A 14,826-nucleotide genomic window follows, 5' to 3' on the forward strand; every position below is an offset into this window, starting at 1 on the left:
CACTGCATGTCATAGGTTTCCGCCCAAACAGGAAGTTGGCTATTTAGGGTTTAGTAGTATGCTTATTTTTAGTCAAAGTTTTGGGGGCGTTTTTGGGGAACTTAACATACTCAAAAAAAAATTTGCACACACATTGCAATCTGTGGCCATTAGGAGGCCGCAGAGGCTGGGACCCGGGCGTTGCACAGGGGCTCTACGGTGCCCCCTGGAACACAGTCAGAAATGTTGACATATAGCTCACACATACTTGCACATATTCATATGAAACTCAGTACACATATAGATCTCATTGTGCCGAACAACTTTCGTTTTGCATGTCATATACTCCGCCCAAAAGGATTTGGGGGATTTTTGATATCTCGAACGGTTTGCTCGTGGCGAGGAGTTGAAATTATGGCGAGAAATGAGAAACAGGAAGTGTCTAAAAACATACACATACAGTTCCTGATTTTAATTAAACTTCATCAGTTTATTCGTTGTATGATGTCAGTCACATAGATGTCACTATTAGGAGTCAAAGTTATAGCGCCACCAACTGGCAGCAGGATGTGTGTCATTTTCAAAATGCTTCAAATCAGCATCCTATTTTTACTCAATTTGCTTCAAACTTCATCAGAATAATGTCAAAACATGGCCCGTGTAAAACTGTTGAGGGAATATTAATATCTAATATAGTGTTGCCATGACAACATGTCAAACTTGAATATTTTTCCGGTGATTTTGAGGCAGATAACATGCTCAGAATATCATGAAAATCAAAACACATATCAGTATTAATGATAGATGAACATGGCAATATCTCATAAAAGGGCGTGGAGGAGGCCACTCTATAGCACCACCTTTTGTCAAAAGTGGGGGGCTTAGTTTTAGCTTACCACCCCAAACTCTGTACATATATTTCTTCTTATTAAGATGGACAACTTTCTAATTTACAGTCATTAGCTACGACCAACAGAAAGTCGGCTATTTTGATTTGAATAAGGATTTTTGGAAAAATATAGCTGTGAATTAATGCATACTGCTCAGAGGAGAAGTACACTATACACACCAAACTTTGTCTACATGATGCCAAAACAATGAGGAACTTAAATTGTGAATGGATTTTGGATAGCTTGAATGGTTTTGTCGTGGTGATCTTTTGAAATGACAGTAAAAAGGAAATAATTACTTGTATTTTTAAATTGCAGCTTCCAAACACTTCAGAACCTTTTTTCATACAGAAAAAAGTCATTCTGAGGAATTATGCATAGTTTCACGACTTTACAACACTTCATGAATAAAAGAAAATTTAAAAAAAAAACTGTCAGACATCTGATCTCACTCCGTCACTCTGCCAGTGCCCTCTGTGTGAGGAGTGTATGTGTGCTGAGACTTCTATTGTCTGAGAGAAATAGCGCCTCTACAGGAGCAATTCCCGGGACTGAGAGGGAGGAGTCTCCCTTAGTTTCACTTTTAAATCGATTAAAAATACAAATAAATACATACATTTAATTCACACTGACAAGCTTAACCAACATATCTTATTATTACCGGGTCAGGGCTCATTAATAATTGTTGTCTGGCCAGAGAACAGTGAGATAGATGAGAGATAAATCACCGCTCTGATCAGCGCGTGCTGTCTCAACAAGCTCACAACAAACAAATTTATTCTTATTTAAGACCTTTTAAAAATAAAATATTACGGCGAATGCGCACAATCCACCCATTAGAACACACCAAGAGCTATATTCAGATGTTTGTGTGCTGTTAACATGTTAAAATGAAATATTTGCTGCAGCCTGTCTGACAGCACGAGACTTCTGAACACTTGAAGGGAAAAAAAGTCTACATACAGAAACTACAGCCTTTTACATTAAAACACAGCGGCGAATCAAGACAAAACAATTAGAAGAACATATTATACGGATGAAAATGAGTGTTTATGAGTGCTTGTGAGATTTTCTTTGTCTAAGGGCTGGAACATCACATCGATTGCTCTGCGCTCCAGAACACGGTGATGGCTGGATTTACAACGCAATGAACCGGACAAATAAATACACATTTCATTCACACTGACAAGCTAAACCAACATATGTTATTATTACCGTACAGGCTCAGATCTCATTAATAATTGATGTCTGGCCAGAGATCAGTGAGAAAGACCAGAGAGAAATCAGCGCTGCATCAGCGCGTGCAGTCTCACCACGAGCTCACAATAAAAGCATTTTTATAGTTTTAAGAGCTTTTTAAAATAAAATATTACCGCGAATGCACACAATCCACCCATTAGAACACAACAAGAGACTATTTGACAGCGCGAGACAGTCTAAGGGCAGAATAACATCGATCTCTCGAGCTCCAGAGGACGCTGATTCTGGCTTTTCGTCGCAAGAACGAACAAATCACGTACAAGGTTATTTCAAAATAGATAATAGCTTGGCGAATATAAACGAAAACAGCCACGTGAACATATAAACTGTTGAGAGATAAATCTGAAGTGGATCATGATACTGGATTTGAATATTAAAGTGACTGCATTTACCAGCTGCTTTCTGTCTTCAATTTTAATCTATAAAAAACAGAAAATCATTCGTCTTGGCTGTTTTGTGTGTATGTGTGTATGTATTCATGTATTTATTATTATGATTATTATTATTATTTTGCTCTAACAAGAATTAATCTATATTTAATTAAATTGATAACGTTATTTTACATTTGATTTGTCCATTTCTGCATCTAAACACCTATAAACCTAAAATAGAACTATTAAACTATTGTTAGCAATTTCTTTATTGTCCAATTTAACTGGTGTACACACTTTTATTTTCATAATAAACTTGTTTTTTTTAGATTATATACAGTTACAGTGGTCTATAATAAATATTAACAGGTTTTGTTCAAGCTGCTTAAAATGTCTGAAGTAAAAAAAATTTTTTTAATTGTAAATCCTAAAAAAAAAAAAAAAAAAAAAAAAAAAAAAAAAAACATTGGAAACCAGCCATATTTACGAAAAGATGCTTAACCTATAGAAAAAAAAAAACTATGAATTAAATTAGTGTGTAATTTTTAGTAATGACCATTTTTGTTGTCATAAAAACCTTCTTCATTACAATACAAAATAACAATTGTCAATAGTAAATATTATGAAAACAATAACTGTTTGTAATTTTGTCATCATTATATAGTTTATGTATTTTAATTGTAAAAACAAACACAAATTTAGCAACTCACATAGTAATCATTCAACACTGCTTAAAAATGTAAGTTGAAAATTAAACTCTTAAAGCATGAAATAAGATACAGAACCTGTAAAATTAGATTTTAATGTGGGTATATTATCAGTAAACTAATCATTATATATTTGTAATCATTCAAATAATATTGGCCCCTTTCATAATGTTGTTCAGAAATGAAGGGCCACAATGCTAATGTTTCCCACACGATGGTGCCACAGGATAGCAAATACTTCAAGATCTGTTCAAAGACTTGAAAATGTTTCATTTATGTGCATAAATAAAAAAATGCATATACATTCATTCTATTTTCATAAACTTTAATAAAGTCCAATATAGTAATTATGCAAAAAACTATCATCTCCTAAATACCATTACTTTTATCTTATTTTAATTGTATTGACAACATATTTCTCAAGTTATCACGCATTACTGAGAAAGTGAAGAAGGGACACTATATTTGTTATCTATTTTCAATGTTGTGCATATAATAATTTACTTGAAAAGAGACACGTCCATTGTGTGAAACTGCATCATCTACACAAACCATTGTGCTTGGACCCCTTGTGATCACCTTGACTTAAACCACATTGTTTCAGTTACCTTCCGTGTCTTTGCCCACAATGCTTCAGTGACAGGAATGTGAAATAGCAAACAGGGAAAAATAAAAGGCATGACTTTATTTGCATCCAGCTAGCCAACTCTATTATGTTCCATAGCCAAGACTTTTATTAGTATAGAAAATAGCAAGGGTTCAAATAAATAGATTATTAATCATTTAATTTCACTTTCTTAATGAATATTGTTCTGTGTATGTGATTTCAAAGTCTTGATAGTTCGGATTAACCCTTTAATAGCTGTATCCCTTAAAGCCTGACTGCCAGAGGGTTACTGTAAATGCATGTGCCCGCTGGGCACAGTTTACCTGATGCCACCAGGTTGGCGTTTGCACTGATGGCTTGAGCCCGCCATCGCTGCTTGCAGCTATATTTTTTATTTTTTTTTTAACCTTCCGGGGGTTATGGGGGGCCTTAACTACAGCGCCCCCTGGAACACAGTCAGAAATCTTGAACCATAGCTCACACATACTTGCATGTATTTATATGAAATCTGTTTACTTATAGAACTCATTGAGCTGAACAACTTTCGCGCTCTATGTCATAGGCTCTGCCCAACAAGAAGTTGGCTATTCAGGGCTGTTTTAAAAAAGCATGCTCTGGAATTTGATATACTCTTCTGAGGTTTTCCACCCGTTCACCACGAAACTCGGGGAAAATGATCTCAAGACATGGGGGATGAAAAATTGCCAGGGGATTTTTGATATCTCGAACGCTTTGTCCATGGCGAGGCGTTGAAATTAGGGCGAAAAATGAGAAACAGGAAATGTCTAATAACATCCACATACATTCCTTGATTTTGATCAAACTTCATCGGTTTGTTCGATGTATGATGCCGATCGCATAGATGTAACTATTAGGAGTCAAAGTTATAGTGCTACCAACTGGCAGCAGAAAGTGTGTCATTTTCATAATGCTTTGAATTCAGCATCATATTTTTACTTGATTTGCTTCAAACTTCATCAGAATAATGACAAAAACACGGCTGATGTAAATCTGTTGTGGGGATATTGATATTTAATATAGTGTTGCCATGGCAACGTGTCGATCCTGAATATTCTGTTCTGGTGTTTTTGAGGCAGATAACATGCTCAGAATTACATGAAACTCAAAACACATATCAGTATTAATGATAGATAGACAATGGCAAAAGCTCATAAAAGGGCATGGAGGAGGCACTCTATAGCGCCACCTTTTGTCAAATTAATGCATACTCCTCAGAGGAGAATTACACTCTACACACCAAACTTTGTCTACATGAATGCCCAAAACATTGAGGAACTTAATTGCGAATGGATTTTGGATAGCTTGAACAGTTTTGCCGTGGCGATTTTTTGAAATAACAGTAAAAGGGGAAACATTAATTGTCTTGTATTTTTAAATTGCAGCTTCCAAACACTTCAAAACCTTTTTTCATACAGAGAACAAGTCATTCTGAGGAAATATGCATAGTTTCACGACTTAACAACACTGTATGGATAACAGAAAATAAAAAAAAAACGGTCAGACATCTGATCTCATTCTGAGGCCACTCTCTCTGTGTGAGGGAAGGGAGCGGGAGTGGGGGTGGTTGAGTGCCTGGCTGACAGACAGAGAGTGAGAGAGAAAGAGAGAGAGAGAGTTAACATCTCTTTAATCACCAGAAAAAAGAATAATAATCAGTAATTGTGTGTTGTTTTTGTTTTTTCATCATTACAGCTTAAAAAATCTCTTAGGCCTTATCCTTTTCTGTCAGTTTTAGGGACAAAAAAACCTAATACAATTTGTAGGGCTCTGACAACAACATTTTATATAATTAGGTTAAGAATCATGTTTATTACAACATAAAAAGATTAAAAAAAAATACATACACATGGACTTTATTCTGCAAATAATAATTTGAAACTCATTTGGTACTGACCTATGGCAGACATCCTGTGACATTTATCTAAATTTACACAATCTCATGGATGTAACAGTAAAACAGTTCAGCTCACAGATGAAGACTAAGCTGTAATGCAGGCAAAAAATATTTTACAAATGCTTATAGATCAATAAAATCATTAAAAATGCTTTTTCACAGAGTGCATAATAATTAGGCACATTCATATTCTGATGATATTTTTTTTTCCAAGCACATTTTACCAATTCCAAATCACATCAATCTTAATAAATACTATACATTTGGTATTTAATCATTTATGAGTGATATATAATTGTCCTTGAAGGCTGGAAGTGAAAAACTATGGAGCGAATTTTGTGACAATATTCATCAAACAAATCCAGCATTTTGCAAATAAACACAATTTGCTTTGCAAAGAAAAACTCGACTTTCAAACAAATGCAAAGGATTTGCAAAAAAAAATTCTATTTGAGAGAAAATGCAGAGGTATGAACAAATATATTTATAGTGTGTTACAACTGTGGACTCATTTGCATTTTTATAAGGAATCTTGGTTTGATTTTCTCACAAATGCATGCAGGCAGATTTTCTCACATGTGTCAAGTTGGATTTTTCTGACAAAATGCAATTGAGCAAGTTTATTTTTTCAAAAAACAGCAGATGGCGCTGTTGGTCAATTTACGCTAGTCTCCTGAGATCCGAAACATCTGTTTACCTTTTCAGACCAATATGAGAACATATCCTCGCTGTCCAGAGTGTGTCTTCACCGTGTAGCGCAACCAAATTCAACGGGCAGAAAAAAGAAAAAGTAGGCTAAATTCTATGATGAAGCTTGACGTTTTGATGGCATTTTTCGGGGGCATCTACATGCTTACCTGGCTGACCTCAGATCATTAACATGTGAACAGAAGCGCTGCTAGCGATAATGAGGTGAAACATGAGAATCTTTACCTCTCCTCACTTTTATACGGATTATATAATCAGAGAATATGTGTTTTCAATTTGAATTGGTTTTAAAATTAGACATTTTAGGCTTTCTACACATAGATGTACCATGTATGTGAGGCACATATTCACTGAGATTCAGGTTGTTTTATTCAAGAAAGTTCCCAGAGACTAAGACGGCAGAGAGCGTGCCCTGTTTGTTTTCTTTATTTTACAAAAGTGCATTGTTTTGTTGACTATACACAAATAAACGCAGACCCTTTGCAGTTTCAAACGATGCCATTCTCGTATCTGTAATTTAAATTATTTTTGTGGTCATCAACAAAACAGGACAAAACGCACCGGCACGGTCTTCGACCCCAAAGATTAGTTTCTAATCATTACATTATCCTTCTGAAATACTGGTAAACCCACTATTTATTAAAATGCTGAATTTAGTATTATATCAGCGTGAACTTGATCTTTCTCCCAAATTCACAGGACAAGAGTTACACCAGAATATAAATATTCATCATGTTGCTTATCTAAAAAATACAGAATTATTTTAGACACAAATGATTGAACAGTGTTAAAACATTAAAAAAGTTTTAGATATTGTACTAAATAATGTGATTTGCTTTAAAAATGTTATTAGGGAAAGACCGCCTAGTTAAATGTTTAGCCATGTCACGACTGATTTTTGAACTAATCAATCATGTTACCAACTTTACAGCCCTTATTGTGAATTTCACTGACACTAGTAGGGTCCGATTTGTGACAACATCTAAATGGTTAATTATATAGTACGACAGAAAACTCACCTGTTCCCCATCATGTTGGTCTGCTGTATTCCATGAAAAGGAGTAAACAGGTGTTTCAGGTCTCAGGGGACTAGCATAAATTGACGGACAGCACCATCTGCTGTTTTTGGAAAAGATTGTTGCTCAATTGCATTTGTGAGAAAATCTGCTTTTACGCATGTGGGAATATCTGCCTGCATGCATTTGTGAGAAAATCAAGCCAAGTTTCCTCACAAATGAGTCTCACAGTTGTAAAGCACACTACATATATTTGTCCATACCTCTACATTTTCTCTCAAATAGAGTTTTGCATTTGCAAATCACTTTGCGTTTGTTTGAAAGTCAAGTTTATTTGATCAGTCATTTAGGTGTTAAATGATTGTAAACAGTTGCGAGAGAAAGCGCATATGTAACAGTATACTGGAGCTGGACTTCGGTCTTAAAGGGGAAGCTGTCTAATATTCGTCCTGTCTGCCATTCATGAAAATCTCTCACTGCTCTTGGATTAAATCACTTTTGTAAACTAGAATAAGAAGAAAATAAATAAACAAATAATGCTAATGCTAATGATTCTGCGTGTGTATATATATATATATATATATATATATATATATATATATATATATATATATATATATATATAGTATAGATAGATAGATAGATAGATGTACATAACTTACACAGTGAAAGCTAATTCCATTTACACAATGGTATTTCTTATTTATTGTAGTTTTTGCCATATTGCTTGTAATTAGTTTCTTGTTCTTAATTCATCACTGACTGTTTATGTATCTCCAGTGAGCTTGAGATTTTATTTATTTATTTATTTATTTATTATTATTATTTTCTTTTATTAGTTTGATATTGACATTGGTGACAAGTATTATGAAAATTCTATGGTATCAAATCTTAAAATCATAAACCTTATTAAAAGAAAAAATAAATACATCAAGATATATATATCGTTATCGTGATATAAAATTTCCCATATCGTGATATAAGATTTTCGTCATATCGCCCACCCCTATACAATTATTGTTTATGTAAATTAATACAATTAATATTAATAACTGAAACCTTATTGAAAGTGTAACCAAAGTTTTATATATTGTGTTGAGTGTGTGTCTCTTGATGGTTTGGATTAACCCTTTCATTGCTGTATCCCTTAAATTCAAATTGACTGTCCTGCAAAGTTCAGCTCCAACTCTAATCAGTCACACCTACCTTTAATTTTCAAGCAAACCTGCATTAATCAGTTGTTTCAGGTGTGTTTGATTAGGGCTGGAGCAAAACTTTGCAGAACAGTCAATCACCATTAACAGGGTTGGACACCCATGTGCCAGAGGGTTACTGTGTATGTGTCCGCTGGGCACAGTTTTCCTGATGCCACCGGGGTGACACCAATTATTTTTCTGTAAATAATTTGAAACTTATTTGGTACTGACCTATGACAGACATTCTGTGACATGACATTTATCTGAATTTACACAATCTCATGGATGTAACAGTAAAACAGTTCAGCTCACAGATGAAGACTAAGCTGTAATGCAGGCAAAAATATTTTACAAATGCTTATAGATCAATAAAATCGTTAAAAATGCTTTTTCACCGAGTGCATAACAATTAGGCACATTGATATTCTTATGATATTTTTTTTTCCAAGCACATTTTACATATTCCAAATCACATGAATCTTAATAAATACTATACATTTGTTATTTAATCATTTATGAGTGACATATAATTGTCCTTAAAGGCTGGAAGTGAAACACTCCATATACTCAGGAGTGCTGAAGTATTAGCCATGTTTTCTTGCCATGCATTGGTCATAGAGCTCATTGTAGTGGTGCCTCAGGTGTTGAAATAGATTTCTTATACATTACACAGGTTCACACGTACTCCGTTTGCAAAGCGTATACAGCACATGCAGTTCAGAAGCAGCACCGAGAGCGAGTTATTGTAACGCGAAAGCACATTAAAATAATGGGCGAGCGCGAATCTATCCGCTCGCACGCAGATTTCCTTTGCTTTGTCCCAAAACCAGACACGCGTGCTCATATACATGCTGCTCTCGCTCGGAGAGAGCACGCGCACTTAAAACGTGCTTCCTCTCGCTCTAACTGTGTCCTGTGCACTCACAACTCTCTTTATGCTCATGACCTAGATATTCATTCTTTTCGCACCTTTTTATTTCTAACCTATTCTGTTCACATCTTTTACCATGTGCAGTTTCAATGCTCTGATCCATTAACATGGGCTCGGAAAAAATACAGATTACAGATAGAGCTTGTAAACCTGGAGTTACGTAGTAATATGCCCAGTCTGTCCTGTTCTCGCGCTCCATTTAGGCGCGCTTCATTCTGACTGGTTCAGACAGCTACACCAAGTGTGCCGTGTGTAATACCAATCATGGCCACCACCAGATGGAGCTATAGGATTACTTTTAAATAATTGTTGTAGAAATGTGTAAAGAGCATTTAAATCATTTATAAAAATATTTCAAAGAAAAAATAATATGTATTTTAAAAAGCTACTGAATTTTACTGGTAATATAGTTTTATATAATAATTTCACAAATGTTTATAGATCATTAAAAGGATTTTTAAAAATAGTTATAGATCATGAAAAGTGTTGGCAACAATTTATGATAAGCTCTCTTTTGGTTTACATTAATTAATGCATTAACTAACATGAACTAACAATGAACAATCTATTTTTCAGATCATTTATTAATCCTTTCTATTACTATTTAATCCTATCATTGAAAATATTAAGGTTCATGAAATAACAGTACATAAACTATCTTAAAATAAAAGTGTAAATAAAAAATGTATTAAAACATTTTTAACTAAGCTTTAATTAACATTAAAATAATATATATATATATATATATATATATATATATATATATATATATATATATAATTTTATGTATCTTATGTTCCAAGATGGCGGCGCGTCCACACGCAGCGGCTTCTCTCTGTCCCGACAGAACGGTGTTTTCGTGTTTTTTGTCTTGTGAGTGGCAGTGTTTTTGTACGTCGTCATCGCGCGTCTACCTGTCTTTAAGCGCGCATACAGTCGTGAGTTTCTGCTGGATGTCGGCAGAACTGCATTTTTTGAGTTAAACTCCGCGCACGCAGAATTTTGACTATTAAGTGGCGGCCATACTATCTGCCAAGGGAATATACTGGCATACTGCTTGTTTCGGTTTACATTCCCCCAACAACAACAACAACAACAGGAATGATGCACTAAATGACCTGCACCAGCACATCAGTGAGCAGCAGACAGCACCCCCCGATGCTTTTCTCATCATAGCTGGGGATTTCAACCATGCTGACTTAAAGAGTGTGTTTCCAAAAATACACCAACACATTAATTTTCCAACAAGAGGTAAAAACATTTATACCACACAGAGAGGAGCTTACAAAGCTTACAAATGCTTCAAAGCTACCACCATCATTCCAGTCCCGAAGAAACCATCTCCATCCTGCTTCAATGACTACCGTCCTGTTGCACTTACTCCCATCCTCATGAAGTGCTTCGAATACGAACGGCTAGTCATGGACCATATCAAGGGATCCTTGCCCCCCCCCCTCCTCCTGTGTTCCTCCCCCCCCCTTCCCCATTCCAGTTTGCATATCGGTCCAAACGGGTCGACCGATGATGCCCATCTCAACTACCCTCCACTCAGCACTCACACATCTAGAGAAAAAAAGACCTCATACGTCAGAAATGCTGTTCCATCATAGACTTCAGTTCAGCATTCAACACAATCATCCCCCACAACAGCTTATTCACAAAAACTGGTCGAGCTGGGGGCTCAACACTTCGCTGTGCAACTGGCTGTTGGACTTTCTGACTGGAAGACCTCAGGCAACACGTCTCCAGCAACAAACACATCAACACATCCATAAACATTAAACTGGCCACACAAAAATATGGTGGTTCTCACTAAAAACAAAAGAAGAGATCAAACAAAAGCTAAACGAGCTAAGCTGAGCCTCCCCGGGTGGTGCAGTAGTGACAACAATCTCTCTCTGAACGTGGAGAAGACGAAATAGATTGTTGTTGACTTCAGGATAGCACACACTCAGCATGTTCCTCTGAATTCAAGCGGTGCAACTGTGAGAGAGTGAGCAGGCACCAAGTTCCTGGTGTGTGCACATCACAGTAGGACCTCTCCTGGACGACAACACTGCCAGCACTGGCCAAGAAAATCACAACAGTGTCTCTACTTTCCTCCGCCAAACTGAGGAGAGCCAAAGCCCCACCCCCATCATTTACACCTTCTACAGAGGCACATCGAGAGCATCCTGACTAGACTGCCATCACTGTGTGGTATGGCGCCCTGCAACGCGTCCTGCCAGAAGGACTCTGCAACGCATAGTGAGAGCAGCTTGAGAAGATCATTGGTGTCTCTCTCCCCTCCCTCCAGGACATTTAAGGAACCCGTCTCACTCGCAAAGCCCTCTGCATCGCAGGTGATCCCACCCACCCGTCACACAGCTTGCTGCCATCAGGGAGGAGACTGCGGAGTCTCCAGGCCAGGGACCAAAGCAGACTGAAGGACCCAGCTTCATCCATCAGGCTGTCAGGAAGCTTGCTTCCCGAACTTGCCCCCCCATCCCTTTTCTGCCCCAGGCACCCACTGAACTAGACTGAACCCCCCCCCCAGATCCCACATCTCCAGGTCCTTTCCACCCCCCTCCCACTAACTATATGATGACATGCACCCAGTCACTTTGTGCAGCATTGGTTGCCTCACTACCCACTCATTCACCATGGAATTGATCGTCATTTACCACCACCTTCATCAGTCAGTTTAAATATAATAACTGCTCTGAGCCCTTTGTCACTTTAATCAGACTGAATAAGCTTTTTGTTTAATGCGCACTAAAAATCTTTTTTATCTGCACTTCTTTGTTCACTTGGTTTTCGCACTCTATCTGCCATGTTGCCTTGCACTGTTTTTATTTAACTTTATTTTTTTATAATATGTCTTTTTTTACATTCCCTTATTGTATAGTTTATATCTTTCTCCTTTTATATTAGATCTAGATTTTTAGGCTCTACTGTTAGTGTTATCTGTATGCACCAGGGTTCTGAGAGTAACGCAATTTCGATTCTCTGTATGTATGTACTGTACATGTGGAAGAATTGACAATAAAGCAGACTTGACTTGACTTGACTTGACTTATGTTAAATAATATAGTTAAATAATATAGTCTTTAACATTAGTACAAGCTAAGTATGAACAACATATTTTTACTGCATTTGTTTGTGTTAGTAAAAAAAAATAATGTTAATTCATGGTACAGTAACTGATGTACATTAACTATAAATTTCAATTAATAATATAGTAATCCATTTTGAACATAATATTAAGATTCATAAATGCTGTATAAATGATATACGTTAACTTATATAATGTTTAAAACTAAATCCTTCTTGAAAAGTGTTACAATAATTATATATATTGTTGTTTGTGCGCGTGTGTGTGTGTGTGAGAGAGAGAGAGAGTAAGACAGAGAGAGAGACTCACATTAATAAATGTCATACTATTGTTACTAATGTAACTGAATATAATTAATGTTAATAACTGAAACCTTATTGGAAGTGTTACTCAAGTTTTGTTGTGTTGTGTGTGTGTGTCCTCTTGATGGTTGCGGCATTAACCCTTTCATTGCTGGCGTATCCCTTTTAATCTCCAAACTGCTAAATCAGGTGTGCCAAATCATGTTCCTGGTTATCGACTGTCCTGCAAAGTTCAGCTCCAACTCTAATCAGTCACACCTACCTTAATTTTCAAGCAATCCTAAAGACATTAATTAGTTGTTTCTGGTGTGTTTAATTAGGGCTGGAGCAAAACTTTGCAGGACAGTCAATCGCCATTAACAGGGTTGGACACCCCTGTGCCAGAGGGTTACTGTGTATGTGTCCGCTGGGCACAGTTTTCCTGATGCCACCGGGGGGGGGTGGCGTTTGCGCTAACAGCTCGGGCCCAACATCGCTGCTTGCAGCTATATTTAGGGCTCAAGCCCGAAGGGGCGAAGAGCCCTATTGTTTTCCTAAGGATTATTCTTATTAGGGCCCGAGCACCGATGGTGTGAGGACCCTCTTGTATCTGCTTCGTTTATTAGGGCTCAAGCCTGGAGGGCGAAGAGCCCTATTGTTTTCCTTAGGATTATTTTTTTATTAGGGCTCAAGCCTGTGAGGGCGAGAGCCCTATGTTTTCCGTTAGGATTATTTTTTATTATTATTAGGGCTCAAGCCTGGAGGGCGAGAGCCCTATTGGTTTCCTTAAGATTATTTATATTTATTATTATTATTAGGGCTCAAGCCTGGAGGGCGACGAAGAGCCCTATTGTTTTCCTTAGGATTATTATTTTATTTTTATTTTTAGGGCTCAAGCCTGGAGGGCGAAGAGCCCTATTGTTTTCCTTAGGATTATTATTATTATTTTTTTTCTTTCTTTATTCCTCTAATTTTTTTCCAAGGGTTCGGGGGCTTTTGGGTCCCTTAACATGTTTAAAAAGTCTTGAAAATTGGCACACACCTTGGAATCTGCGGCCATTAAGGCCGGGCAGAGACTGATACACGGGCGTGGCACAGGGGCTCTACAGCGCCCCCTGGAATATTGAGGGCCCATATATATCATCCATACTTGCACGTATACATATGAAACTCGGTACACATGTTAGAAAAGCTCCTCATCCAAACCAAACAAACTTTCGCACTGCATGTCATAAGCTCCGCCCAACAGGAAGTTGTTGGCTATTTAGGGTTTTGTGAAAAAAACACATGTCTCTGGAATTTGATCATACTCTCCTCTGAGGAACTCCACCGTTCGCCACAAAACTTGGTGGAACATGATCTCAAGACCTTGGGGATGCTGAATTGCGAAGATATTTTTGATATCTCGAACCGGTTTGTCCGTGGCGAGGCGTTTTTGAATTTATGGCGAGAAATGAGAAAAAGGAAAGTGTCCAATAACATCACAACATACATTACCTGAGTTGGGATCAAACTTCATTGGTTTGTTTCGATGTAATGATGCAGATCGCATATATGTGACTATTAGAGTCAAAGTTATAGCGCCACCAACGGGCAGCAGGAAGTGTGTCATTTTCAAAATGCTTTGAATTCAGCATCTTATTTTTACTCGATTTGCTTCAAAAAAAAAAAAAAAAAAAAAAAAAAAAAAAAAAAAAAAAAAAAATTTCATCTGAATAATGATAAAACAAGGCCGATGTAAATCTGTTGTGGGGATATTGATACCCTAACATAGTGTTGCCATGGCAACGCTTCAAAACTTGAATATTCTATTCTGGTGATTTTGAGGCAGACTAACATGCTCAGAAGTACCATAAAAACTCAATACACAT

This window comes from Cyprinus carpio, chromosome A4 (assembly GCF_018340385.1).
Source record: "Cyprinus carpio isolate SPL01 chromosome A4, ASM1834038v1, whole genome shotgun sequence".
Taxonomy (NCBI): Eukaryota; Metazoa; Chordata; class Actinopteri; order Cypriniformes; family Cyprinidae; genus Cyprinus; species Cyprinus carpio.